The sequence below is a fragment of the Myotis daubentonii genome, chromosome 14, assembly GCF_963259705.1.
Source record: "Myotis daubentonii chromosome 14, mMyoDau2.1, whole genome shotgun sequence".
Lineage (NCBI taxonomy): Eukaryota > Metazoa > Chordata > Mammalia > Chiroptera > Vespertilionidae > Myotis > Myotis daubentonii.
In genome coordinates this window covers 22740260-22756453 of record NC_081853.1, presented here as the reverse complement: position 1 = coordinate 22756453, position 16194 = coordinate 22740260, and the positions used below count along the sequence as shown (strand labels likewise).

The 16194-nt window shown below is 43.0% G+C and overlaps 1 protein-coding gene and 1 pseudogene across 1 annotated transcript in view; one reads left to right on the top strand and one right to left on the bottom strand.

Moving 5' to 3' along the window:
• The window catches only part of SRGAP3 (SLIT-ROBO Rho GTPase activating protein 3), a 369413-nt gene that overhangs the window by 93312 nt on the left and 259907 nt on the right, over positions 1-16194 (top strand). The window lies entirely within an intron of this gene.
• LOC132215131 (small ribosomal subunit protein uS12-like) lies at positions 11677-12242 on the bottom strand (annotated as a pseudogene).

The following is a 16194-nucleotide window of genomic DNA, read 5'->3' as shown; positions in this document are numbered from 1 at the left end:
TAAATTTAATAATCTAATAACAATCTTAGTTTACACTGTAAATATTAATGGAAAGGATTATTTTGTATCCTTGAGAAGGCCCTGAGCATTCCTGGTTTTAAGCTGGATTTAGATATAGGGTAGTTGCTGTTAGCCAAGTCTCTGTTATCTGGGTACCGATTTCGGCTGGCCTAAGTCTCTTTCTGTTATCTGGGTCCTGATCTGAGCTGGGCATGGGAAGCGCAGCAGCCATGGGGGCAGGAGACCTCCCTCAGAAGGGGCGAGTGTTCAAGCCCCTGCATAGTTGGGGGGGTGAGGATCTCTGCCCCACCTCTGTTGACCCCCAATTTCTTCCCTGAGGCCCCTGCGACTGTGCCTGTCTTAGGTTGCCCCTCCCAGAGGGGTCTTACCCGTTGTTGACTAACCAGCCATCCTCCAGGGCCAAGCAGGGTGATGTGAGGTTTAGTTTTGTTTCCTTGGTAGCGTATGCCCCTGTGGCCTCCATGCCCAGTAACTGCCTTTGGATCCCCTCACCTGCTGGCGGGGCCTAGGCATTGATCATGGGGAACCCAGATTTCTTCTCTAGAGAGGGCCCAGCTTACGCCATTGGGCAAGAGACAGATCCATGGTACCAGCCACCATGAGGCTTCAACCTCAGTATGAACAGAGAGCTTAGGTAACAGCTGTGGGCAATTGGAAGAGGAACCCCCTTGGTAAAAAGGGCAAGAGAGGTCAATATAGAATGCTTAAGTGCCTTCCCAGGGGGCCTTCCACACAGTGGAAGGGATAAAATCCTTTTATGTTCTTATTAAATTGCTGCCAAACAATTAGTTTGTAATCTTGTTTGGAATAAATGTTAATATGCTGTTGTAAAATATTAAAAATTATTAATGAGCTTTTGTTATTTTAAATTATATCTTAAAATTCTACTGCTGTATTTTAAGAAATATAAAATAAGATAACTTGTTTTGCCCTTTCTTAGAAGCAAAAACTTAAAATATATATTTATTAATATTTATCTGATAAAGCTTTCTATGTGATTTCAGGCATATTAAATTGGCTTTATTAAAAAATCTTTTAAGAAAAGAGAATAAACTTTTGAAAACATTTCAGGGCCCATGAAATGTCCTAAAGTCATTCCTTGATTATAGTTTTGAAATCTAACTTAAAAAACTATTAAATATATATGTGTATATATAATTTAAAGATTATATACCTTTTATAATTATTAAGAGATAACAATTAAATTAAAACTGATCTTTGTATTTAAAAATTTTGGTTGGGATTATAGAATTTATCCTCTTTTTTCAATTAGATAAATGTTGAAATTTTATTATAATTATATGATTTTTCCCAATTTATTTAACCAGAACTTTAAACTCTTAGCTGGCAAGTTAAATATTTAGTATTTCTTAATCAATAACATTTTTAAAAATAAACTTTAAAAATACAAGACATAATCAATAGATTTAATTCTGTCCTCTAGATTTTTCGTGAGGGACATTTAGATTAATATTTTAGCATTTTGTTATTTCAGAATATCTAATATAATTAAGCAAACTCCTAAGCCTTGGGGTGCCATTGACTGAAAACAGGTAACCATTAAAATGTAAATTAGTTATATTCTTTCTACCAAGGATGGGAAACTGGGAAGCAAGCCTCTTTTTTAAAGTTGTCAGTGGCAGGAAATTTTTGGCCTACCTGCTCTGTTGGGGGAAGGGAGGCTAGCCCTTCCTCTATTAGAAACTGCTTTGGGAAGCCAGCCTTAATTAAAGGGCGTAGCCGTCTTTTACTTAGGCTACTTAGATTTTTATAATTAGTATATTTCAATAATTCTTGAAATTTAAATCCAATTTATTATTTTAAGGCATATTCTTTAGCAAATTTTTGTAACAGATAATTTTACTGAATTTCCTTTTCGGCCTTGAAATTAACTTTTTAATATTCTTTATTAGTATTTAAAAACTGTTCTTTATTATGGAAATGCCAATCCTGCTGCTAGAATCTAGCCAGCATCTTTTTTCCTTTGGGTCAAATTTTGCTATTTTTATTAGGAAATAATCAGTCTTGGGTTTTATTTTGTATATTTGTAAAGAGATTTTAGCTTGAAACTCTATCTAAATGTCCAAAATTGGACAATGCGCGCCTTAGTTCCAAGCCAGTTTTCTCTTTACACGTGTACAGAAATCCCAGACGTATTTTTAAATTTCAGATCCGGTGGCATTTGCTGTAGCTGTATCGGAAATGCAAGGAAATCATCATTTCTTCTCTATATGGGAGGTTTTAAATCTAATGATATTTTGTTTATTTCAGTAGGCAAGGGCAGCACCCAGGGCAGACAGAATGTCTTATTCCTATGGATCCAAGGTCCAGCCCGGCACTACCGGGGGTTGCTCGGAATAGCTCTTGTATCTATTTTGCTCTCTGGGGTGGGCTGGGTGCTGTGCAGCCTGCTGGCCTTGAGACAGCATAAGGACAGCAGGGTAAATAGACAATGCCCCTGTTATTTGCTGTAGCTGGGCTGGCCCCTTTTGGTAGTTTCTTGACTGGTGTTGAGGCAAAGAATTTCCCTGGATATCTGTCTTAGATTTACACTCATTTGCCCAGTGTTTTCCTTTTTTACATTTAGGGCATAGACCAGGTTATTTGGGACCTCTGCCATTTCCTTTATTAACCCCTTTATTAGAAGGACACTGTTTTGCCATGTGTCCTGTTCCTCCACAAGTGTAACACTTGTGTGTTTGACTTTTCCTTGGAACTGGTGCCGCACAAGGCAGCGGAGAGCGGCGGGAACGGCCCCCGCGGCTTCTCTTTTTCTTGCCAAGAAGCTTTAATAATTCTAAAAGGTGTTCTAACACATCCTCTATATCACTACCCTCTTCACTTCCAGCAGAAAAATATTCTTCCTCCTCCTTTGCCTGAACAATACCTGTATTATCATCATGACAAAGAGCAGCAGCTTCCGCAAAATCCTCCTCATCTTGAGGAGTTAAATTATCTTTAAAAGTTACATTATTTCTTTTTAATATACTGTCTTTTTTAGACCCCTGTTTTGTGCTATCACGCTGCTTCTCCTTTTTTTCTGGCTTAAGAGACGGTGGGTTATGGTCATGCCTGGGATCTGAACAATCCCGTATCAAATTCCATAAGGAGAAGGCATCAACCGGGGTCTTCCTTGGCCCAAGGGCTTTATAAGGATCACGCATTTGTTCTCCAACTTTCTGCCACGTTTCTAAGTTAACAGTTCCTTCCTCAGGAAACCAAGGGCAGACCTCCTGAATGAATTTTAAAAAATTTTCTACTTGCTTGTCATTAACCTTAGTTCCTCTACTATTAAGCATAGACTTTAACATTTGCCCATAAAGGGCATTTTCTCTAGATTCTAATTGCCCCATGCTTTACTCCCGATTATCAAAAAATTGCTCCTCCGTTACCTTAACGAGTGCACTCTTTATCCGGAGGAGATCCTCACGTCGTCTCTCCAAGCCCGATGGAGTTCCTCACCGTCTTTTTCCCAGTTCCTCAGTCCCTTAGCTCGGGCGCCAGATCTGTCAGGGCCAGCCTGACAGGGTTGAGCCGGGCTGAGGCAGGGAGGTGGGAATTGAGAAAAGAAAGAAAGACAGGAAAGTGGGGTCGGGAGGACCCCAGTTCTCTTGATGAACTGGAGCGAGTTTATTAGCTATACAATCCTATTTATACACAACACACTGAATTGGAGGTCTGTCAAGAGGAATGTATTCTTTGTTCCTCTTAATCTCTAAGGGAGAGACATAGCAGAAGGACAAGTTCTCAGTACAGCATATCTCAGTAAATAGTTACAGACTTCTTGGTAAGGCATGAAAGGCTGTTCTCATTCTACAAATGTTGCTCTCATTCTACTGATAATCGCCATCCAAACAAGTCTGGGAAAACTGTGTGGGTAAGGGTCCCAGCCTTGCTAGCCCCTACAGGTGCAAGGACCTTGCCAGCTTACATCTGGCCTCCAACACCCTACTGGGTACTGAGACCACAACCAGGTCATGTGCACTTGACTGAAATCGAACCTGGGACTCTTCAGTCTGCAGGCCAGTGCTCTATCCACTGAGCCAAACCTGCTAGCTACACTGCTATCTTGACTGGAACTAACCTTTTTTTTTTTTTTTAATATATTTTTATTGATTTCAGAGAGGAGAAAGAAGGAGAGAAAGAAACATCAATGATGAGAGAGAATCATTGACCAACTGCCTCCTCCATGCACCTCACTGGGGATCAAGCCTACAACCCAGCATGTGCCCTAACTGGGAATCGAACCATAACCTCCTGGTTCATAGGTCAATGCTCAACCACTAAGACACACTGGCCAGGCTTGTTTGTTTTTAAATTGATGGATGTACTATCTTCTCTAACTCTCTGGGGGTATTAATTCTAATTTTTATTTGAAGCTTTCTTCTGTTCTTACTGTCATCTATTTCTTTCTGTTTCTTTTTGTTTGTCTGAGTCTCTGTCTTTCATGATAGAGGCTTTCCTCAAATGTCTGGTGATCCTTAATTGTCACTTCATATTTTAGAGTAATGCACAAAACCTAATTGGAAGCCCTGTGTACATAGCCAGAGCTTATCAAGTGGAGGCCTTCACTGCAGGGTTTCTGATGGGGATTTTGCTGTTTTGTTGGGAAAAGGCCAAATGTCAGTAGTTTGCTTCCCCTGGAAAGTTCAGTTTCTTTATTTTTTTTTGGTTAATCCTCACCCCAGGATATTTTTTCCATTGATATGTAGAGAGTGTGGAAAGGAAGGCAAGAAGAGAGAGAGAGAGAGAGAGAGAGAGAGAGAGAGAGAGAGAGAGAGAGAGAGAGAATATTGATCTGAGAGAGACACATAGATTGGTTGCCTCCTGCATGCACCCGCGACTAAGACTGAGGAACAAACCTGCAACCCAGATACCTGCCCTTGACCAGGAATCAAACCCATGTCCCTTCAGGGCATGGGCCAGTGCTGTAACCACTGAGTAACACCAGCCAGGGCAAAGTCCAGTTTCTTATGAGAAGAATCCTCTCATGTTCTGCCTCGGAGTAAGACACATTGCCTGCATTTGCGAATAGACTCAAGGAAGAGGACTGGAGGTCCCTCTGTGTAGTCTCCCCATTTCTAGACCTCTCATTCCTGTTGGCTACTGTTCCAGTTGGCCTGGAATCTAGGGCCTCACCAGTTCAGATTCCCCAGGGATTAAACCTCCCTTCTCCTGTTTGGGTGAGGAATAACTGCTTGGCTGTTGGGGCAAAGGATGTTTTCATCCCTGATCCTTACACTGGTTCATTTTTCCATCACAGTCTGAATATTTCAGAGCTTTTGTGGGGCAAATCAGTTTGCTTCTCATCTGTAACTCCTCTTGCTCTGCTAAGATGATTATCATTCCTCCATCTGCTTTCCATCTTTTCAAAATGAATGGAACAAATGCCAATAAGCACATGAAAAGCTGCCCACATCATTAATCATTAGGGAAATGCAAATCAAAACCACAATGAGATATCATTTCACACTCATTACGATGGCTATTATAAAAAACCCCCACAATAACTATTGGGATGGACATGGAGAAATTGGGACCCTTTTGTGAATTGTTGGTTGGAATGTAAAAATGGTACAGCTGTAGTGGAAAGTAGTTGATGGTTTCTCAAAAAGTTAAACATAGCCCTAGCTGGTTGCTCAGTGGTTAGAGTGTTGGGTCACAGACTGAAGGGTCACAGGTTCAATTCTCAGTCAAGGGCACATACCTCAGTTGGAGGTTCAATCCCCAGCCCCTGTTGGGGCATGAGCGGGAGGCAACCAATCAATGTGTTCCCCTCTCCCCTTCTCTCTTTCTTTCTTTCTCTCTCTCTCTCTCTCTCTCTCTCTCTCTCTCTCTCTCTCTCTCTCTCTCCCTCCCTCCCTCCCTCCCTCCCTCCCTCCCTCCCTTCCACTCTCTCTAAAAATAAATGGAAAAAATATCCTCACTCCTGGGATGAGGATTAAAAAAAAGTTGAAGATAGAATTATTGTTTGACCCAGTGATTTCACTTCTTGGTATACACACAAAAGTTTTGAAAGTAAAGACTCAAATAAATATTTGTACACCAATGTTTATTTTTCACAATAGCCAAAAGGTGGAAACAACCAAAATGTCCATTGGTGAATGAATGAATAAACAAGGTATGATAAATTTGTACAATGGAATATTATTCAGCCTCAAAAAGGAATGAAAGTCTGTCGATTATGCCCCAATAAAGTTGAAAGTAAAATACAGTCTGATTTAGTAGGGGAAAAAAAGGAATGAAATTCTGACATGGTACAACATGGATGAAGCCTGAAGACATTATGTTAAGCGAAATAAGCCAAATACAGTAAGACAAATATTATCTGATTCCATTTATATGAGGTCCCAGAGTAGTCAAAAACATAGAGACAGAAAGTGGAGTAGGGGTTACTATGGGCTGAGGGGAGGGAGGAATGGAGAGTTAGTGTTTAATGAGTACAGAGTTTCAGTTGGAGAAGATGAACAAGTTCTGGAGGCGGATGGTAGTGATGGTTGCCCAGCAATGTGAATGTACTTAATGTCACTGAGCTGTACCCTTAATAATGGTAAAATGGTAAATTTTATGTTATGGATATTTTACTACAAGAAAAAGCTAAAAAAGAATAGAAATCTCTTGACTACTATGGTATCATTTCCTATTCTCTTTGTTTATGTGAACATATTCATTTTTTATTCTTTTACTGTCATTTTGGTATGGTTTCAGGAAAAATAGTCAATAAATGTGTGTGGTCAATCTACCACATATAACTAACTCTCCTCAAATATTTTCAATGTCTGCTACATGGATGGCACTGGGCTGGAAAACATAAATATGATTGGTTTCCATGTCAAAAAAAGTAGCAGGGACAATACTCTTTCTAAACTTGTGTGCTAGCAAACACAGTTTTGGCTCTGAGGTCACTAAAGCATGGAGAAAATGGATTTGCTTCAATATTTAATATATTTGCTGTCATTTTGGACTACAGCCCGATGTTGCCATAGCAACAGACCAGAGCAGGAACTTCATTAGAGGAAGAGCTCCTTGGATTTTAACCATGTTATTCAATCAGGCATGAATGATGGGGTAGAACATCACATGGCACCCATAAGATCTTTTTGATAAGCTGTATGATTAGCTAAATCTAATAAGTCTTTGGAATGAGTAAAACAACAACCTAAAATCTTGCTTTTTGCATCTTTATGAGTCATCCATAGTCAAAAAAGGTTTTCTTGGCATTTCCATGGTGGAACTATTCAAGGCAGTATTAGCAATAACATTTGAGCATCCCGTTCATCAGCAAAGGGCAGGAAGGACACCAACATATTAATGATGGATAACAACTTACTGGTATTGGCATTTTCGCATAAGATGACTGCATAAGCATGGTTATCAAATAAAGAAATTATAATAGTTAATTTTTAGGTCTTTGTCACAGGTGGGTGGGGAGCTATTTCTTAGAGCAGGGGTCCTCAAACTACGGCCCGCGAGCCACATGCTGCCGGCCGAAAACATTTATCTGGCCCGCCGGGTGTTTTTGCCGCCGCTGCCTGTTGCTTAGCAGCCGACTAGTTTGTTTTTTAAACTTTAGTCTGGCCCTCCAACGGTCTGAGGGACAGTGAACTGGCCCCCTGTTTAAAAAGTTTGAGGACCCCTGCCTTAGAGGGAAGAAGGGCACCTTCCCAAATTTGCGCGCGCACACACACAGACACACACACTTACATTCACACATTCACACTTGAAAAAGCTTCAATAGCAGTTCCAATGCAACATGCAGTGAGTCCATATTGCTAAAGGAATTCAGAATAAAATGTGATTAGAATCAGGTGGGGGTGGAGAGGAGAGTGGTGGTAATTAATACCAGGGATAGCTTCCAGGAGGACAAGAGTTTTAAGTAGAATTTTGGAAAAAGGAAGTCACATATTCATGAGGAAGGCAAAAATATTTCTGATTTATTAAGATCTTAACATCACCCCAAATTCTCAGTTTAGTTTGATTCACTCTGACACATTTCAAACATTTCCTCCTTACCAGCCTTCCAGGAGGCACCAGGCAGAGCATTCCAGGGGAATCATATCCTAGTGAACTTAGTATTTATTTGCAGGTCTTTTTTTTTTTTTTTTTTTTACCAACCCTGGAAATAAATTATTTTGTTGACTCATTTTCCTCTTCCAAAGGGTAACTTTTGAGTTTAACGCTCCTATTTACAATGCTGGTGTATTTTACTGCAAATATTCTTTGTATGTTGTGTCTCCCTGGAGACAATTGTGGTATAGTCAAACATACAGACGAAATAAATGGGTTGGTTTTTTTTTTTGGGGGGGTGCGTTGGGGGAGGCAAAGCAGTTGCTACTTCTAAAGCCCTGAGCATGGTACCGTACAATTAACAGAGAAGTATCAGAGGCAGCTCCTTGTGCTCTTAAAGAACAACAATAGAAGAAATGACAGAAGACCATCGGTGATTAATTACCAAAAGAGTGAGAGATACTGGTGGCCCCAACCTGAGCTTCCCAGCCCCCAAGGGTCTTAAATAGCAGTAATGGGGGGAGACAGGAAGGGTGCCTGTGAACTATTTTCAGTACTTCAAAAAGACTAAAAGAACTCATATTTACCAAAGATTAGATGTTAATTAAACTAAAACATCAGGTTCTTTGCTCTGGGCTAGAATTATAACAACTCAGTATAGAAACACCAGTTACCTCATGCTGCCTGGAAGCTCTGATTGGCAGTTACCCTTGTCTTTGATTAATAAAACATGAGAAAATGAATGATTACTTGATATATGTGTTTGGTTTGAAAGACGAAAAGATTTTAAAGCATGGGTTGAGTGAAAAGACTGGAAATTAGTGAGATGGGCAAGAAGTGACTAGAAAAAGTTTAATGTATTTAGAGAGGGCAGAGAAAGCTTCCTGGAGGGCAGAGGACCGACTCACCTAATCAGAGTTGTGAAAGATGTGTGGGGTTTATCTGTGCAGTGGCCTCCACAGTCTGGTGTGCACCAACAGCTCAGCTCCACCTGGAAACTCACTAGAAAGATAAATTCTGGAGCCTCACCTGCTGAATCAGAAACTCTGGGAAAGAGGCCTATCCATCTGTTCTAACAGGACTTCCAGGGGATTCTGATGCACACTATAGCATGAGAACCACAGATCTATATTGTTATTCCCCAAAGTTTCAGATACTGATGAAACAGGAGATGATTCCAAGAGGTACCTGTGCAGCCTTAAGACAAAATGAAATCACTATTGAAAATGTTATTTCCTTTTCCAATCTTTATGCTTTTTGATAACATCACACAAAAAAAGACTTAATTGGATCCTAGTAGGTCTTTAGCAAGAAACATTCAAATCTCTCTCTCTTTTTTAAAGATATGTTTTTACTAGAGGCCCAGTGCACGAAATTCGTGCATGGGTGTGGTCCCTAGGCCTGGCCAGTGATTGAAGCTTGAGCGTCTGGTGTGGAAGGGCAGGTCCCAGCTGACCTCTGGGCCCTGGGTAGCACCTGGGCCCCGCGTGCTGCTGTGCTCCTGAATCTCGGCACCTGAGTCCCCACATGGAGATGTGGTGAGTGTGGTTGGATGCCATGGGCTGGGGCGCAGCATGGGCTTCTGGGCCGCCCAGCTGCACAGAAGCCAGGTGGGCAGCACGCTCTCTCCTGGCTGGCCTGGCAGACTGGCTCCTGCGTGAACCCACGGTGAGCCGACCAGCCCCTGCAGTCCTGGAGGCCGTGGCCCGGCTCACCAGGAAGAGGCCTTGTGGGTGTGGCGGGCTCCTCGCGGGTGCCCAGCATCAAGCCCTGGTGTCCTGGGGGAGGTTAGCAGGGGGAGTGAGAGCAAGCTCAGCAGACACCCTGCATTCTCACCACACCTCCATCCCGACACTCCTACCCCCAGGTAGTTGGCGAGAGGTTGCAGCGCGTTGCTGATGTCTACCATGTTCCGCGCCGCCACCTGGTAGTCAGCGCACATCATAGTGAGTGGTCCCACTCCTGGTCTCCCTGTTGAACGACCACCTGAGGAGACAATTTGCATATTAGGCTTTTATTATATAGGAATCAAACTGGCCACCTTTGGGTTATAGGGTGACGCTCAACCAACTGAGCCACACCAGCTAGGGGTTAATTCTTTTTTTTTTTTTTTTTTAAGCAAAGAGAACAGGCTTCATTTGGGTTCAGAGCCGTGGCAGGTAACAGAATTTAACTTGAGTGTGATAACTTGGTTCTCCTTCCCTAACATTTATTTCTACAGTTACCTTCTCTTTTGGCAAGTGATAGTTTTCCATTTATAGAAGGGATATAAAGTATTCGTTATGAGAACTTTTTAAATATAAAAAAGGGATTCTATTTAAAGAAAAATGGTAAATAATTGGACCAGAGGTATGTGGAAATTGAAAACATAATAAATGCATTATGTGAATGATTGAAATTTGTGAAATATTATTCAAGATGTGTGTGTGTGATGCTTGAATGGATGGATTTGTATTTGTCTTTGCTTATCATTTTCTTTTTGGGAGAATAGGCCACAGTTATAGACCCCATTGAAGCAATTACCAAGGAAAAAAGTGTCCAGATGGTAAAAGGTGTTCCAGGCTACAACCTAGGACCACTGTGGGAGCAACCAATATTCAGTATAACAAAATCCTACACAGCAAAGGGACCCACTCAGTACTTTGGAGTTAGTTGTGCCAGGATTTTGCGATACTTCATCTCCTTAAGTATAGGGTTGCTAAGATGTAATGAGAGCTGGAACATAGGCTTTGTAGTCTCTTGAGGGAAATGAGAAAACAGTTCTTGAATAGGTGACAATTAACTGCATGCTTCCATCCAGACCAGGTTCATTGAGATGCTTTTTCATCACTTCATTTGGAGTCAAGAAGTGCCAAAATTAATTGATTTATGAACAAACATAGATGTGTCCCAGCATGCTATGGGCAGGGTTAGTCAGTGGGAAATTATACTGAATTCTGTTCCGTCACATTTTAATTACAGATAAAACCTGATTAAAACTATATAAATAGGGCATCCTCAAAGGTAATGCTTCTTTAACTTTTTTAGCCTCAACACATGAAACATATTTTGCAGCTGGCTCATGCACACACACACACACACACACACACACACACACACACACACACTATAATACCGAAACAAAGGTTTAATGCAATAATACTCATCCTAATAGCAAGAGACACAATGTGAGATTTTACTCTATCTCATTGATAAATGATTTTCCAGCCCACCAGTGGTCTCAGTAGCAGATTGAAAAGCACTGCTCTCACCCACAGGTTCTGAGTTTAATGTACAAAAGGTTTACCTGCAAGCTTGTTAAACTTCAGAGTCCCAGGTCTTGGGTGTTCCCCCTTCCTTACCCTTCCTCTTTGGGGAGACTTACTCAGTAGGGCTTGGACTTGGGAATCTGCAAGTTTTGATAAGCGAATCAGATGATGCTGATGCAGGTAAAACTTGGCTACACTTTAAGAAACACAGGTTTAAAGGGAAACAGTAATAGAATCCTAAAATGTTAGTTTATGAAAAAATTTGTGGATCTTGCGGTTCAAATTTGAAAGTACCTCCATTACCTGCTAGATAAAGTTCAAAATGCACAATGACATTGAAGGCCCTTTCTTCACTGGCTAGTCCCTGCTGGGCTTTTGGGTATATCCCCAGCTGCAATCTTGTTGCCCTCACTCAGTCCTGTTCTGTATAACCAAACCATGTCAGGTCATTCATCATTTACATACCACATACATTTTTTAAGCATATAAAATTTATTACTACTGTGTTTTCACCATCAAAACTTAAGATCTTGGTCTTTTATTCTTGCCTTTGTAGGCCGCCAAAAGAGAGACATTGGCTATTTTGATAAGCTTAAAGTGGACACCAGGAATGTCATTAACCGCATGACCTTTGCAACCAAATCCAGCAACCAGAACTTCTTCATTTTCCTCAGTAAAATCAAACAACCATCACTGGGTACAAAGGCTGTAATTTTTTAAATGTATTTTTCTTGCCATTCTTGATCGTTTGGACTCTGATATTTTCCCTAAAGGCAGTATTTGGCTGTTCGGCTTTAACCCCTACTTTTTCCAGTACAATTCCCTTTGCATGGGAAGTGCCTCCAAAGGGTTGGCCCTCAGGGCTCTCCCCAAATGGACTTTCTTGTACTGTTTATCATGCCACTTCTGATCTCGTTGATGGCTTCAGAGCTTCCTGGCAGTGTGAAAACCATGGTACTTGCCCATCCTGCTGGCGCAACAGGCCTGACCAAAAGAGCCACACCACATGCTTTCATGTGAACTTTCATTTTGAGCAGGAGGATGGAATAGTTGCCTTGACTGATCCTCCTGCTGGAAAGAACTTCACGTGCTCAATAACATTTGAAAGCCTTTTAAAGAAATGTGTTCATGACCCAGCAAGTGATCAAGGAATCCTCAGAGGCCAAAAACTAAGTTAGAAAGGTAAGCAGCTGCCTCTTGCCTCATACACACTTGCTGAATAGGGTGATTTTTGAGATTTGGTTTTTCATGGCCTTACTCATAGGGACAGGAGATGAAACCCATAACCTACCCAAGATAGGGGTATAATAGGACCCCTCCCATAAAGTTAGGATCTCGATGGCCATACCTCAGTGCAGGGTGATTTAGAAATACACCTGTCACCTGAGGGATAAAAACAATTGCTTGTCTTGAACAAGTTTTTAAAAAACCTTCCCTGAGAATTTGTAATCACAATTCAATGTGATGATCCATAACATGAATTCACCCAACTAAAGTGATGCTAGATTGGTAGTGTTCCTGAGATGCTTAGTAGAACCAAATGCATATATCCTTAGAGGAACTTGTCTCCTCACAGGCCTCAAGGAATCCTTCATGATAGAGCTTTAAGAATTTCAGTTCATGCCCCAAATTATAAAATAAATAAGGAAGCAAGGCAACATGAGTATTGAGCCCACAGAAATAACAGCAGAATCAGACCCATGAAAACTGTAGGTAATAGAATTATCAATCATAGAATATAAAATAAGTATTTTAATATAATTAAATAAAATTAGGAGTAAATAATCAGACTATAAAAATGACAAAGTATAATTTTAAAAAAAGAATTTCTAGAACTGAAAAATTATGGACTCAACAGTTAGTTAGACACAGCTGAGGAGGGAATTAGTAAGCTAGGAGACAGTTCTGGGGGACAAAATCCAGTATGCAGCGCATAGAGATGAAGAGATGGAAAATATGAAAGAGAGGATAAGAGATCTAGAAAATAGAATGAAATAATCAACTACATGTATAATTGGTGTTCTAGAAGAAGAGAAGAGAAAGAATGTTGCAGAGACAATATTGAAATAGGTATAATAGTTGAGAATATTTTTGTATTTGTGAAAGACATCTGTTCACACATTCAGGAAGGCCAACAAATGCTAAGTAAGATAAAAAGAAATCCACACTTGCATATCTACACTAATAAAAGAGAAACATGGTAATTGGTGTACGACCACTACCCTTCCCATTGGCTAATCCCCCTGTCACTCACAGCGTAGGGCCGAGATATGCAAATTAACTAGCAGCCAAGATGGCGGCCAGCAGCCAGGCAGCTGATGGGAACAGGGAGGCTTGCTTGCTTCAGTGATGGAGAACTCCAACGTTCCCCGCCTGACTTGCCGGCCTCTCAGCTGCAACTCTCAGCAACTATGTTGCGAGTAAAGAAGCTAAAAACCCCCCAGAAACCTGCTTTACTCAGCGGAGCTTCAGCCAGCCGGACCGCAACATTGCATCAAATACAGACGGTAAACAAAGGCCAGAAACCTGTTTTCAGCAGCTGAGGGAGGCCTCAGAGCTAAAGCTGGCCCAGAATAAAAAAGAAAAAAAAAAGAAAAAAGGAGTGGTTGGGAGCTTCAGTTCCAGCCTGAAAACAGCCCTCAGCCCCTCAGCCAGACTGGCCAGGCACCCCAGTGGGGACCCCCACCTTGAAGGGTTTGTGACCAGCTGCAAACAGCCATCATCCTCTCACCCAGGCTGGCCAGGCACCCCAGTGGGGACCCCCACCCTGATCCAGGACACCCTTCAGGACAACCAGCCAACCCCACCCATGCACCAGGCCTCTATTCTATATAGTAAAAGGGTAATATGCCTCCCAGCACTGGGATCAGCGGAGCTGCGAGGCCTCCCGGCACCGGGATCAGCATGACGGGGGGCAGTGCCCAAACCCCCTGATCGCCCTGCAGCTCTGTGTGCAACAGGGTGCGGGGCCCCAACCCCCCCGCCCCCCACGGGCCCTGCCCTGTGTGTGACGGGGTAGAGCCATAACCTCCCCATCGGCCCTGCCCTGAGTGTGACAGTGGCGGCGCCCCAACCCCCTGATCGGCCCTGCTCTGTGGGTGTTAGAGGGCGGCGCCCCAACCTCCCCCCTCCGGCCCCCCCACGGGCCCTGCTCTGTGTGTGATGGGGTAGAGCCATAACCTCCCCATTGGCCCTGCCCTGAGTGTGACAGTGGCAGCGCCCCAACCACCTGATCGGCCCTGCTCTGTGGGTGATAGAGGGCAGCGCCCCAACACCCCCCCCGCCTCACGGGCCCTGCTCTGTGTGTGATGGGGTAGAGTAATAACCTCCCCATCTGCCCTGCCCTGAGTGTGACAGTGGCGGCACCCCAACCCCCTGATCCGCCCTGCCCTGAGTGTGACAGGGGGCAGTGCCCCAACTCCCCTAACGGCCCTACTCTGTGAGTGACGGGGGGAGCTCCTCAACCCCCTGATTGGCCCTGCTCTGCGTGACAGGGCACAGAGCCCCAGCCCCTCTGATGGGCCATGCTCTGGGTGTGACAGGGGGCAGCGCCCCAACCCCTTGATTGGCCCTGCTCTGTGGGTGATAGAGGGCGGCACCCCAACCCCCCCCCCCCCCCCGCTCTGTGCATGACAGGGGTGGCACCGCAACCTCCCCATCGACCCTGCCTTGAGTGTGATGGGGGCGGTGCCCCAACCCCCCAATCTGGCATCACAACCTCCCAATCTGCCCTGCTCTGTGCATGACAGGGGAAGGCACCCCAACTCCCCAATCGGCCCTGCTCTGAGCCCGACCAGGGGCTGCACCTAGGGATTGGGCCTGCCCTCTGCCACCCGGGAGCAGGCCTAAGCCAGCAGGTCGTTATCTCCTGAGGGGTTCCAGACTGCAAGAGGGCACAGGCCGGTCTGAGGGACCCCCCCTTCCCCCAATTGCACAAATTTTTGTGCACCGGGCCTCTAGTAACATAAATATAACTGTAGAGCACCAAGACAAAGAAAAGATCTTAAAGCAACCATAGGGAAAGACAGATTATCTTTAAAGAATGGCAATCACAGTTAATCCTCTCAACAGCAGTAATAGAAACCACTGAAATATTTTTAAAATGCTGAGAGAAAATTACTGTGAACCTAGGATTGTATATGCATGCAAAAATATTTTTGAAGGAGGAGGAAATAGCCCTGGCCGGTGTGGCTCAGTTGGTTGGAGCATTGTCTCATGTACACTGAAAGGTTGTGGGTTCAATTCCTGATCTGGGTACATACCTAGGTTGTGGATTCTATCCCCATTTGGGGTACCTATGTGAGGCAACCTATCAATATTTTTCTCTCATATCAATGTTTCTCTCTTTTTCTCTCTCTTGATCCCTTTCTCTCTCTCTAACTCTCTTTCCCCCTTTCTCTCTCTAAAATGGATAAACATATCCTTGGGTGAGGATAAAAAAATAATAATAAAAATAAATGAATAAATAAGGAGGAAAGAAAGACATTAGCAGACAAAATCTGAGGGAAATAATTACCAGCAGGCTATCACCCAAGGAAATTCCAAAAAATATACTTTAGGCAGAAGGAAGGTCTGAGATTCAAGAAAGAACGAAGAGCAAAGAAAGTGCTAAATAAAAAGAAAGTGCATGGATAAAAATAATCAACTCTATAAGACAACGATGTCTTTTTTGTTTGTTAGTCTTTACCAAGGATATTTTTTCCATTGGTATTTAGAGAGAGTAGAGGGGAGAGAGGGAGGGAAGGAGGGAGGGAGGGAGAGAGAGAGAGAGTGAGAGAGAGAGAGAGAGAGAGAGAGAGAGAGAGAGAAAGAGAAACATCAGTGTGAGAGAGAGACATCGATTGGAGTTGCCTCTTGCATGCGTCGTGCCCTGGGCCAGGAATCGAAGCTGCAACTCAGATTCATGTCCTGAACCAGA